Source organism: Melanerpes formicivorus, unplaced genomic scaffold (genome assembly GCF_026170545.1).
Source record: "Melanerpes formicivorus ecotype bairdi unplaced genomic scaffold, bMelFor1.0.p_v2 SCAF_65, whole genome shotgun sequence".
In the NCBI taxonomy this organism is placed as follows: domain Eukaryota; kingdom Metazoa; phylum Chordata; class Aves; order Piciformes; family Picidae; genus Melanerpes; species Melanerpes formicivorus.
Window position 1 is genome coordinate 3,848,503 of NW_027142417.1, and position 11,084 is coordinate 3,859,586.

At 61.4% G+C, this 11,084-nt stretch overlaps 1 long non-coding RNA gene across 2 annotated transcripts; it reads left to right on the top strand.

The window, feature by feature from the left end:
- Nucleotides 1-6,338: 6,338 nt before the first annotated feature.
- Nucleotides 6,339-9,929, top strand: LOC137453360 (uncharacterized). Of its 2 annotated transcripts, XR_010990344.1 has the most exons (5): nt 6,339-7,078; nt 7,203-7,444; nt 7,556-7,824; nt 8,105-8,230; nt 9,100-9,929. It is a non-coding gene; the product is annotated as an uncharacterized lncRNA (long non-coding RNA). The 2 variants fall into 2 exon arrangements; XR_010990343.1 differs by lacking the exon at nt 9,100-9,929 and having other exon boundaries at nt 8,105-8,349.
- Nucleotides 9,930-11,084: the final 1,155 nt, after the last annotated feature.

The window sequence follows — 11,084 nt, forward strand, 5'->3', positions numbered from 1 at the left end:
ATACCACGTGCCAAGAGTGGATGACAGGGCTGTGACAGGGGAGCGGGAGGAGAACGGAGGGGTGGCTTGTGGCGGGTGAAGGCCCATTCTGAAGACAGGGTGGAGGGCTTGCGAGTGTTCTACTAAACTCTCTGCTTCCCAGCTGACTCCAAATTATTTCTTGCTGGATTTGGTCCTTTCCTTTTTTTTTTTCCCCCCTCTGTTGGGAGGGAGGAGGGGGGGAGCAGGAGAGAGATTCTCAGCCTCGACACCATCCAAGCTCTGAGCTCCCAGGTAAGGGTCAAATCGCTGCAGCGACGACACAGCCGAGGAGCGGGCGAGCGAGGGGCGGGGGCAGCCTCTCCCAAACGCTGCCGGCGGACTGCTTGCCCGAACGTTCCCGGGGGGGACGGAAACCCATGACAAAACGTAAGTATTAGCGTGAGGTATTGTAGCGGAGGAAAAGCCATGCTGTTCCTCCAGAGGTTGCAGAGCAGTAGTAACGTGTACGCCAAAAGGTTTCCAATGGCCCTGAGCGGCAAATTAAAACCGCACAACACACACAAAGGAGACCCCACTGGTTTTATATTCAGTTGTTTAATTTGAATGGAAAGGCCTCTGAAGAGAGGCCAGCTGAGTCGCTCCCCACGCACCCGGAGGAGATGCCCCCCCTGACCGGTCAGCGTCCCCCCCCACTTCAGGGGGTTTGTGGGCATCTATGGTGGGTGTGGGGGGTATCAAAGAGGAATTCAGGGACATGTGGGAGCCAATGGAGGGTCACCTGGGGGCACTTCAGTTGGATGGTTAGGGTTAGTTGGGGGGGGGGGAGTGGGGGCTGGCTTGCTGGCAGCCTCTGGTGTGTGTGGGGGGTTGGCCAGCTTGGCAGCGGCGGCCTCTGTTATTGGGCGGGGGGGTTGGCTGGCTTGGCGGCGGCAGCAGTGTCTGTTGTTGGTTGGGGGGTTGGCCGGCTTGGCAGCGGCGGCTTCTGTTGGGTGGGGGGCGGGATGCGTGGCTGGCTTGGCCACAGCCTTTGTTGTTGGGTGGGGGGTGTTGGCTGGTTTGGTGGCAGCCCATGATTTTGGGTGTGTGTGGGGGGGGTGGCTGGCTTTTTGGCGGCAGCTTCTGTTATTGGGTGGGGTGTGGGGGGGGGGGGGCTTGGCCTGGCGGTGGCCTCTGTTATTGGTTGGGGGGGTGGGATGCGTGGCTGGTTTGGCGGTGGCCTCTGTTATTGGGTGGGGATGGGGGGGTCGCTGGCTTGGCGGCGTCACCCTCCATTTTTTGGGGGGGTTGGGGGGTGGCTGGCTGCAGCAGCTTCTGTTGCTGGGGGGTATGGGGGGATTCGCTGGTGCGGCGGCGGCCTCTGTTTTTTTGGGGGCTTTGGGGGCGCCTGGCTTGGGGGCGGCAGCTTCTCTTGCTGGGGTGGGGGGGTTGACTGGCTTGGCGGGCAGCGGCTTATGTGGTTGGTTGGGGAGGGTGGCTGGCTTTTTGGCGGCGGTCTCTGTTGGTGTTGGGTGGGTGGGGGGGTGGCTGGCTTGGTGGTGGCAGTGTCTGTTGTTGTTTGGGGGGTTGGCTGGCATGGCAGTGGCAGCCTCTGTTGGGTGGGGGGTGGGATGTGTGGCTGCCTCGGCAGCGGCCTCTGTTGTGTGTGTGGGGTAGGGGTGTTGGCTGGTTTGGCGGCAGCCCATGTTTTTGGGTGTGGGGGTGTGGCTGGCTTTTTGGCGGTGGCCTCTGTTATTGGGTGGGGGTAGGCTTGGTGGCAGCGCCCTCTGGTTTTTGGGGGGGTTAGGGGGTGGCCGGCTTGGTGGCGGCAGCTTCTGTTGCAGGGCTGGGGGGTGGCTGGCTTGGCAGCGGCGGCCTCTGTTGTGACTGGGGTGGGTGGGATGCGTGGCTGGCTTGTCAGCCGCCTCTGTGTTTTGGGGGGTGTGGGGGGTGGCCAGCTTGGCGAAGGCAGCTTCTGTTGCTGGGGTGGGATGCGTCGCTGGCTTGGCGGCAGCTTCTGTTGCTGGGGGGCATGGGGAGGTTGCTTGTCTTGGCGGCGGCCTATGTGGCTAGGTGGGGGGGGCTGTGGCTGGCTTGGTGGCGGCCTCTGTAGTTTGGGGGGGTTGAGGGGGGGCTGGCGCGGCGGCGGCAGCTTCTGTTGCTGGGGGGCATGAGGGGATTTGCTGGCTTGGCGTCAGCGTCCTCTGTGGTTGGGGGGGGTGGCTGGCTTTTTGGCGGCGGCCTCTGTTGGCGTTGGGTGGGTGGGGGGGTGGCTGGCTTTGCAGCGACGGCCTCTGTTATGGGGTGGTGGGCAGGCTGCCTTGGCGGCGGCAGTGTCTTGTTGGTTGGGGGTTTGGCTGGCTTGGCAGCGGCAGCCTCTGTTGGGCAGGGGGTGGGATGCGTGGCTGCCTTGGCAGCGGCCTCTGTTGTTGGGTGGGGGGTAGGAGTGTTGGCTGGTTTGGTGGCAGCCCATGTGTTTGGGTGTGTGTGGGGTGGCTGGCTTTTTGGCGGCAGCCTCTGTTACTGGGTGGGCTGTGGGGGGGGGCTGGCTTGGCTTGGTGGCTGTGGCCTTTGTGGTTGGGGGGGGGGGCTGGCTTGGCGGCGGTGGCCTGTGTTGGGAGGGGGGGGGACTGGCTTGGTGGCAGCGGCCTCTGTTGTGACTGGGGTGGGTGGGATGCGTGGCTGGTTTGGCGGCGGCCTCTGTTATTGGGTGGGGGTTGGGGGGGGTGGCTGGCATGGTGGCGGCGCCCTCTGTGGTTTGGGGGGGTTGGGGGGTGGCTGGCGCGGCGGCGGCAGCTTCTGTTGCTGGGGGGCATGAGGGGATTTGCTGGCTTGGCGGCAGCGTCCTCTGTGGTTGGGGGGGTGGCTGGCTTTTTGGCGGCGGCCTCTGTTGGCGTTGGGTGGGTGGGGGGGGTGGCTGGCTTTGCAGCGACGGCCTCTGTTATGGGGTGGTGGGCAGGCTGCCTTGGCGGCGGCAGCGTCTGTTGTTGGTTGGGGGTTTGGCTGGCTTGGCAGCGGCGGCCTCTGTTGGGTGGGGGGTGGGATGCGTGGCTGCCTTGGCAGCGGCCTCTGTTGTTGGGTGGGGGGTAGGGGTGTTGGCTGGTTTGGTGGCAGCCCATGTTTTTGGGTGTGTGTGGGGTGGCTGGCTTTTTGGCGGTTGCCTCTGTTACTGGGTGGGCCGTGGGGGGGTGCTGGCTTGGCTTGGTGGCGGTGGCCTCTGTTGTGACTGGGGTGGGTGGGTGGGATGCGTGGCTGGTTTGGCGGCGGCCATTGTTATTGGGTGGGAGTTTGGGGGGCAGGCTTGGTGGCAGCGCCCTCTGTTTTTTGGGGGGGTTAGTGGGTGGCCGGCTTGGCGGCGGCAGCTTCTGTTGCTGGGGGGTGTGGGGCAATTTGCTGGCTTGGTGGCAGCGGCCTCTGTTTTTTGGGGGGCTTAGGGGATGGCCGGCTTGGTGGCGGCAGCTTCTGTTGCGGGGCTGGGGGGTGGCTGGCTTGGCAGCAGCGGCCTCTGTTGTGACTGGGGTGGGTGGGATGCGTGGCTGGCTTGTCAGTGGCCTCTGTTTTTTGGGGGGGGGTGGGGGGTGGCCAGCTTGGTGACGGCAGCTTCTGTTGCTGGGGGGCATGGGGTGGTTGCTTGTCTTGGCGGCGGCCTGTGTGGCTGGGTGGGGGGGCTGTGTCTGGCTTGGTGGCGGCGGCCTCTGCTGTGACTGGGGTGGGTGGGATGCGTGGCTGGTTTGGTGGCGGCCTCTGTTATTGGGTGGGGGTTGGGGGGGTGGCTGGTGTGGTGGCAGCGCCCTCTGTGGTTTGGGGGGGTTGAGGGGTGGCTGGTGCAGCAGCGGCAGCTTCTGTTGCTGGGGTGGTGTGGGGGTTGGCTGGCTTGGTGGCAGCGGCCTATGTGGTTGGTTGGGGGGGTGGCTGGCTTTTTGGCGGCGGCCTCTGTTGGTTGTGGGTGGGTAGGGGGGGTGGCTGGCTTTTTGGCAGTGGTCTCTGTTACTGGGTGGGCCGTGGGGGGGGGCTGGCTTGGCTTGGCGGCGGCCCCTGTTATTGGGTGGGGGTGTGGGGGAGTGGGGGGGTGTCTGTCTTGGCGGCGGCGGCCTATGTGGTTGGGTGGGGGGGCTGTGGCTGACTTGGTGGCGGCGGCCTCTGTGTTTTGGGGGGCTTGGGGGCTGCCTGGCTTGGCAGCGTCCGCTTCTGTTGCTGGGGGGGGGGGGGTTGGCTGGCTTGGCGGCAGCTTCTGTTGCTGGGGGGCATGAGGGGATTTGCTGGCTTGGCGGCAGCGTCCTCTGTGGTTGGGGGGGGTGGCTGGCTTTTTGGCGGCAGCCTCTGTTGGTGTTGGGTGGGTGGGGGGGTGGCTGGCTTTGCAGCGACAGCCTCTGTTATGGGGTGGTGGGCCGGCTGCCTTGGCGGCGGCAGCGTCTGTTGTTGGTTGGGGGTTTGGCTGGCTTGGCAGCCGCGGCCTCTGTTGGGTGGGGGGTGGGATGCGTGGCTGCCTTGGCAGTGGCCTCTGTTGTTGGGTACGGGGTAGGGGTGTTGGCTGGTTTGGTGGCAGCCCATGTTTTTGGGTGTGTGTGGGGTGGCTGGCTTTTTGGCGGTGGCCTCTGTTACTGGGTGGGCCGTGGGGGGGTGCTGGCTTGGCTTGGTGGCTGTGCCCTCTGTGGTTGGGGGGGGGGGGGCTGGCTTGGCGGTGGTGGCCTGTGTTGGGTGTGGGGGGACTGGCTTGGTGGCGGCGGCCTCTGTGACTGGGGTGGGTGGGATGCGTGGCTGGTTTGGCGGCGGCCTCTGTTATTGGGTGGGGGTTGGGGGGGTGGCTGGCATGGTGGTGGCGCCCTCTGGTTTTTGGGGGGGGTTAGTGGATGGCCGGCTTGGCGGCGGCAGCTTCTGTTGCTGGGGGGTGTGGGGCAATTTGCTGGCTTGGTGGCAGCGGCCTCTGTTTTTTGGGGGGGTTAGGGGATGGCCGGCTTGGTGGCGGCAGCTTCTGTTGCTGGGGTGGGATGCGTCGCTGGCTTGGCAGCAGCTTCTGTTGCTGGGGGGTATGGGGTGGTTGCTTGTCTTGGCGGCGGCCTATGTGGCTGGGTGGGGGGGCTGTGGCTGGCGCGGCGGCGGCCTCTGTTGTGACTGGGGTGGGTGGGATGCGTGGCTGGTTTGGTGTCAGCATCTGTTATTGGGTGGGGGTTGGGGGGGTGGCTGGCGTGGGTGGCGGTGCCCTCTGTGGTTTGGGGGGGTTGAGGGGTGGCTGGTGCGGCAGTGGCAGCTTCTGTTGCTGGGGTGGGGGGGGGGTTGGCTGGCTTGGCGGCAGCGTCCTCTGTGGTTGGTTGGGGGGGTGGCTGGCTTTTTGGCGGTGGCCTCTGTTGGTTGTGGGTGGGTAGGGGGGTGGCTGGCTTTTTGGCAGTGGCCTCTGTTACTGGGTGGGCCGTGGGGTGGGGTCTGGCTTGGCTTGGCGGCGGCCCCTGTTATTGGGTGGTGGAGTGGGGGGGTGGCTGGCTTGGCAGCAGCGGCCTCTGTTATGGGGTGGTGGGCTGGCTGCCTGGCGGCAGCAGCATTTTTTGTTGGTTGGGGGTTTGGCTGGCTTGGCAGCAGCGGCCTCTGTTGGGCGGGGAGTGGGATGCGTGGCTGCCTTGGCAGCGGCCTCTGTTGTTGGGTGGGGGATAGGGGTGGTGGCTGATTTGGCGGCAGCCCATGTTTTTGGGTGTGTGGGGGGTGGCTGGCTTTTTGGCAGCGGCCTCTGTTACTGGGTGGGCCGTGGAGGGGGGCTGGCTTGGCTTGGTGGCGGTGGCCTCTGTGGTTGGGGGGGGGGCTGGCTTGGCGGCGGTGGCCTCTGTGGTTGGGGGGGGGCTGGCTTGGCGGTGGTGGCCTGTGTTGGGAGGGGGGGGGGACTGGCTTGGTGGCGGCGGCCTCTGTTGTGACTGGGGTGGGTGGGATGCGTGGCTGGTTTGGCGGCGGCCTCTGTTATTGGGTGGGGGTTGGGGGTGGCTGGCTTGGTGGTGGCGCCCTCTGTGGTTTGGGGGGGGTTGGGGGGTGGCCGGCTTGGCGGCAGCAGCTTCTGTTGCTGGGGTGGGGGTTTGGCTGGCTTGGCGGCAGCTTCTGTTGCTGGGGGGGGGGGTGGGGGGGTTGCTTGTCTTGCCGGCGGCCTATGTGTTTGGGTGGGTGGGGGGGCTGGCTTGGCGGCGGCCTCAGTTTGGGGGGCGTGGCTTGGTGGCGGTGGCCTCAGTTGGATCCAACTGAAAGGTCCTTTTGGAGCCCCTCCAGAGCCTCCCCATATACCTCTCTGTGTGCCCGAATTCCCCTTTGATACCCGCAGATCCACCTTAGATGCTAGCAGGCCCCTTAAGAGCGGGGGGCAGCACTGACCAGGTAGGGGATTCTCACCCCTGTGTGTGGGGGGAGGCTTCACTGGGCTCTCCTCAGAGGTTACTTCCATTCAAATTAAAGAGACCAAAACCCAAAGAAACCTCAGGACAAAGAATAAAGGCAAAAGAAACAAAGGATCCCCCCCCCAACACACACTGAGGAGGGTTCCCCCTCTTTAATTCCTTGAGACCCATTTCGTAGTTCTGTTTTCAAACTGCTTTGCTCTGCTTGCAATCGGCTTCTACCTGCTAGCAGCCTTTGTGTGTAACGGAAGAGACGCAGCGGGGGTGAGTTCAGAGCCTTGTTACCTGGCACTTAGTGCCAGTCCTGACTACCTATATGAACAGGAGAGATTGGCAGTCTTAGGGCGAGTCGGCTCGGCTCTCTGTGAAGCCGGAGGATTTCCTTCCCCCGAACAGACGGCGGCTCCGCCCAGCCGGGCTGCCTCTCACCAGGCGCGCCGGGGCTCGGCTCCCCCGGGCGCCAGCCGGCTCCGCCGAGGTCTGCTCTCAGCTCGTCTTCCTTTAGCTTCCGTGGGTTCCCTTCGTCTGGCTGAGCTCCGCACCAGGTTAGTGCCAGCCTCTGTCGCTGTCCGCGGTTCCCGTGTAGGTGCTCCGAAGGTTCGATACGCCTGAATGTTCTAGGAGGGGATTAAAAGCCCTAAGACTTCACATAAGTCGCTGGTAAGAAAAGGAGGAAAACTATCTGCAGAAACCCGGAAAACGTGCAGCAGACTTCTGGGAAATAGTCCAACCTCCTCTTTCACAGAAGTAAGGTGAGTTTGTGAAACCGCTCGGCTCCAAGACCTTTAGGAGAGATCCCACAGCCGTCCAGGGCTGTAGCGAGCCCTATAGAACTCCGGCAGTTACCCGAGCCGTGGCGTTCGTCTTTTCCCCCAGATCGGTTTCCGAGGACCGCGGCGGGACCCCTCTCCGTCGGGCCGCGGGGCCCGCCGAGGTGCAGGACCTCTCCGGGCGCCCCCTTAGAGGCTTCTCAGGCAGAGCTCTTTTAACTCAGTCAGATCACCCCAGGAAGAGACAAGAGCCTTCAGGCAGGAAAAGGACTGCTGGCAAGGGAAAGGGGTAACGTGTAAGCCCTAAGGGGGCGTCCCACAAGGGAGAAAGGCAAATCGCTGCCACAGGTAAGAGCCCTCGGGGTGGAACCAGGGGGTTCCACTAAGCATTCCAATGGGGGAGACTGCAAAGGTTTTCATATAGCAATTGACCCTCTTCTTTACTATCCATGTAAACAGGAAAGTTTCAGTTTTAGGGTGAGTCGGCATAGCGCTTTCAGCGAAGGAAAAGATTTTTCCTCGCCTCAGCCGGCGGCGACTCAAACTCCCCGCGGCAGCTCACCCGCGGGGCCCCCCGAGACGAGGAGAGGCGAACCGAGGCGAACGGAACCGGACGGAACCGGCGCGGGGCTCCCCGAGGCGAGGCGGAAGGAACCGGCACGTTGGGGGCTTGGCGGGGCTCAGCTCCTCGCTCAGATTCTTCCCGGTTTCCTCGGGCTCCCTTCCAGGTAAGCGCCAGCCTCTGCCGCTCTCGGGGGTTCTTACGTAGCAGCTCATTGGAAACGCTTGCACGTTCTCGGAGGGGATTAAAATCCCTAAGAGGCCAGCTAACCCTGACACCCCTCTCTTGCAACTTCATAGCTCTGCTGTTTAACTAGGCGCAGCAGTCTGGTATTAATTTGTCTGAAAAGAGGCTTTGAAATGCGCTGCATGGGGTTCTGAAAGACGTAAACTTACAGTGCGTATCTCTAGTACACAACAGCTCACGGATTTTCCTTTGCGTTGTAGGGTTTTTGAACACTCACCGGTTTCGGCGTCGGGTTGGTTTTTCTCGGAACGGAAAACCTTCCGAGCGGAGGCCGGCGGGGCGCTTCCCACGCGCGGCGGCAAGAGACGCCCCCCCGACCGCTCAGCGTAAGTCCGCCGCTTTCAATCGATTCCCCTTTGGTAGGTACGTTGCCAAAATTGGCTTTGCTCTACGCGCAAATCGCTTTTCCGTTCCGGCATCACTTGCATCTCAGAGAGGAGATCCGGTGGGGGGGGGGGGGGTAACTTCAGAGCCTCTTTACCGTCGCAATGAATACCATTCCTGAATATCTCTATAGAGAGGAGAGGATTGTAGTTGGATTTATAGTCTCGGGGCGAGTCGCCTCGGCGCTCTCAGGCAAACGAGAGGGTTTTCTTCCCCTAAAAGGGCGGCTCGGCTCGGCGGCTCGGCTCGGCGCGGCTCGGCGGCTCGGCTCGGCGCGGCTCGGCGGCTCGGCTCGGCGCGGCTCGGCGCGGCTCGGCGGCTCGGCTCGGCGCGGCTCGGCGGCTCGGCTCGGCGCGGCTCGGCGGCTCGGCTCGGCGCGGCTCGGCGGCTCGGCTCGGCGCGGCTCGGCGGCTCGGCTCGGCGCGGCTCGGCGCGGCTCGGCGGCGCGGCTCGGCGCGGCTCGGCGCGGCTCGGCTCGGCGCGGCTCGGCTCGGCGCGGCTCGGCGCGGCTCGGCGGCTCGGCTCGGCGCGGCTCGGCGGCTCGGCTCGGCGCGGCTCGGCGGCTCGGCTCGGCGCGGCTCGGCGGCTCGGCTCGGCGCGGCTCGGCGGCTCGGCGCGGCTCGGCGGCTCGGCGCGGCTCGGCGGCTCGGCGCGGCTCGGCGGCTCGGCTCGGCGCGGCTCGGCGGCTCGGCGCGGCTCGGCTCGGCTCGGCTCGGCGCGGCTCGGCGGCTGCGAAGTATCTACTTAGCAATCGATCCCATTCTTTCCTGTCGATGTAAACAGTTGTTTTATTTTTTCAGTCGGTTTTCAGTCGTAGGGTATGTGTTGCGCAATCGGCGGGCGAGGGGGAAAACGGTTCCTATCGGCATGTAAACTAAGGAGCCAAAAAATCCCAGATGACGTAAAAAAGCCCAAAGCAAAGCGACGACCCTCGCGGCACAAACGAAGACCCCCCGTTCCTGAGCAATCGTTACACATTTCATAGATGTTTTCAAGCCGTGCGTTACCGTATTTGGAATTCGTTTTTACATTACGGAAGCCTTGGTATTTAACAGGACAGATCCAACGGGGGCAATTGCAAAGCTTCTTATGTAGCAATTGGTAACACTCTTGACTATCCACAGAAAAAGCAGGTATTTTTAGCAGGATTTTCTGTTGACGAAACGACGCGGGGCTCTCTGAAACGAAGAGACGAAACATTGCAATGCTGGCCTGAAATGAAATGGTGTGGGGCTCTCTGAAATCAGACCAGGTGAAATGGTGCAATGCTGGCCTGAAATGAAGTGGTGTGGGGCTCTCTGAAATGAGACCAGGTGAAATGGAGCAATGCTGGCCTGAAATGAACTGGTTGTGGGGGCTCTCTGGACTGATAAGAGGTGAAATGTTGCAATGCTGGCCTGAAATGAAGTGGTGTGGGGGCCCTCTGAAATGACAAGAGGTGAAATGGTGCAATGCTGGCCTGAAATGAAACGATGTGGGGGCTCTCTGAAATGAGACCAGGTGAAATGGTGCAATGCTGGCCTGAAATGAACTGGTGTGGGGCTCTCTGAAATGAGACCAGGTGAAATGGTGCAATGCTGGCCTGAAATGAAACAGTATGGGGGCTCTCTGAAATGAGACCAGGCGAAATGGTGCAATGCTGGCCTGAAATGAAATGGACTGGGGGCTCTCTGAAATGAAATCATCAAATGGTGCAATGCTGGCCAGAATTGAAATGGTGTGGGGGCTCTCTGAAATGAGACCAGGTGAAATGGTGCAATGCTGGCCTGAAATGAAACGGTGTAGGGGCTCTCTGAAATGAGACCAGGTGAAATGGTGCAATGCTGGCCAGAAATGAAATGGACTGGGGGCTCTCTGAAATGAAATGATCAAATGGTGCAATGCTGGCCTGAAATGAAACGGTATGGGGGCTCTCTGAAATGAGACCAGGTGAAATGGTGCAATGCTGGCCAGAAATGAAACGGAGTGGGGCTCTCTGAAATGAAATGATCAAATGGTGCAATGCTGGCCAGAAATGAAACAGTATGGGGGCTCTGTGAAATGAAATGATCAAATGGTGCAATGCTGGCCTGAAATGAAATGGTATGGGGGCTCTCTGAAATGAAATGATCAAATGGTGCAATGCTGGCCTGAAATGAAATGGACTGGGGGCTCTGTGAAATGAAATGATCAAATGGTGCAATGCTGGCCTGAAATGAAATGGACTGGGGGCTCTCTCAAATGAAATGATCAAATGGTGCAATGCTGGCCTGAAATGAAATGGACTGGGGGCTCTCTGAAATGAAATGATCAAATGGTGCAATGCTGGCCTGAAATGAAATGGGCTGGGGGCTCTCTGAAATGAAATGATCAAATGGTGCAATGCTGGCCTGAAATGAAACGGTATGGGGGCTCTCTGAAATGAAATGATCAAATGGTGCAATGCTGGCCTGAAATGAAATGGACTGGGGGCTCTCTGAAATGAAATGATCAAATGGTGCAATGCTGGTCTGAAATGAAACGGTGTGGGGGCTCTCTGAAATGAAATGATCAAATGGTGCAATGCTGGCCAGAAATGAAACGGTATGGGGGCTCTCTGAAATGAAATGATCAAATGGTGCAATGCTGGCCTGAAATGAAATGGACTGGGGGCTCTCTGAAATGAGACCAGGTGAAATGGTGCAATGCTGGCCAGAAATGAAATGGTATGGGGGCTCTCTGAAATGAAATGATCAAATGGTGCAATGCTGGCCTGAAATGAAATGGACTGGGGGCTCTCTGAAATGAAATGATCAAATGGTGCAATGCTGGCCAGAA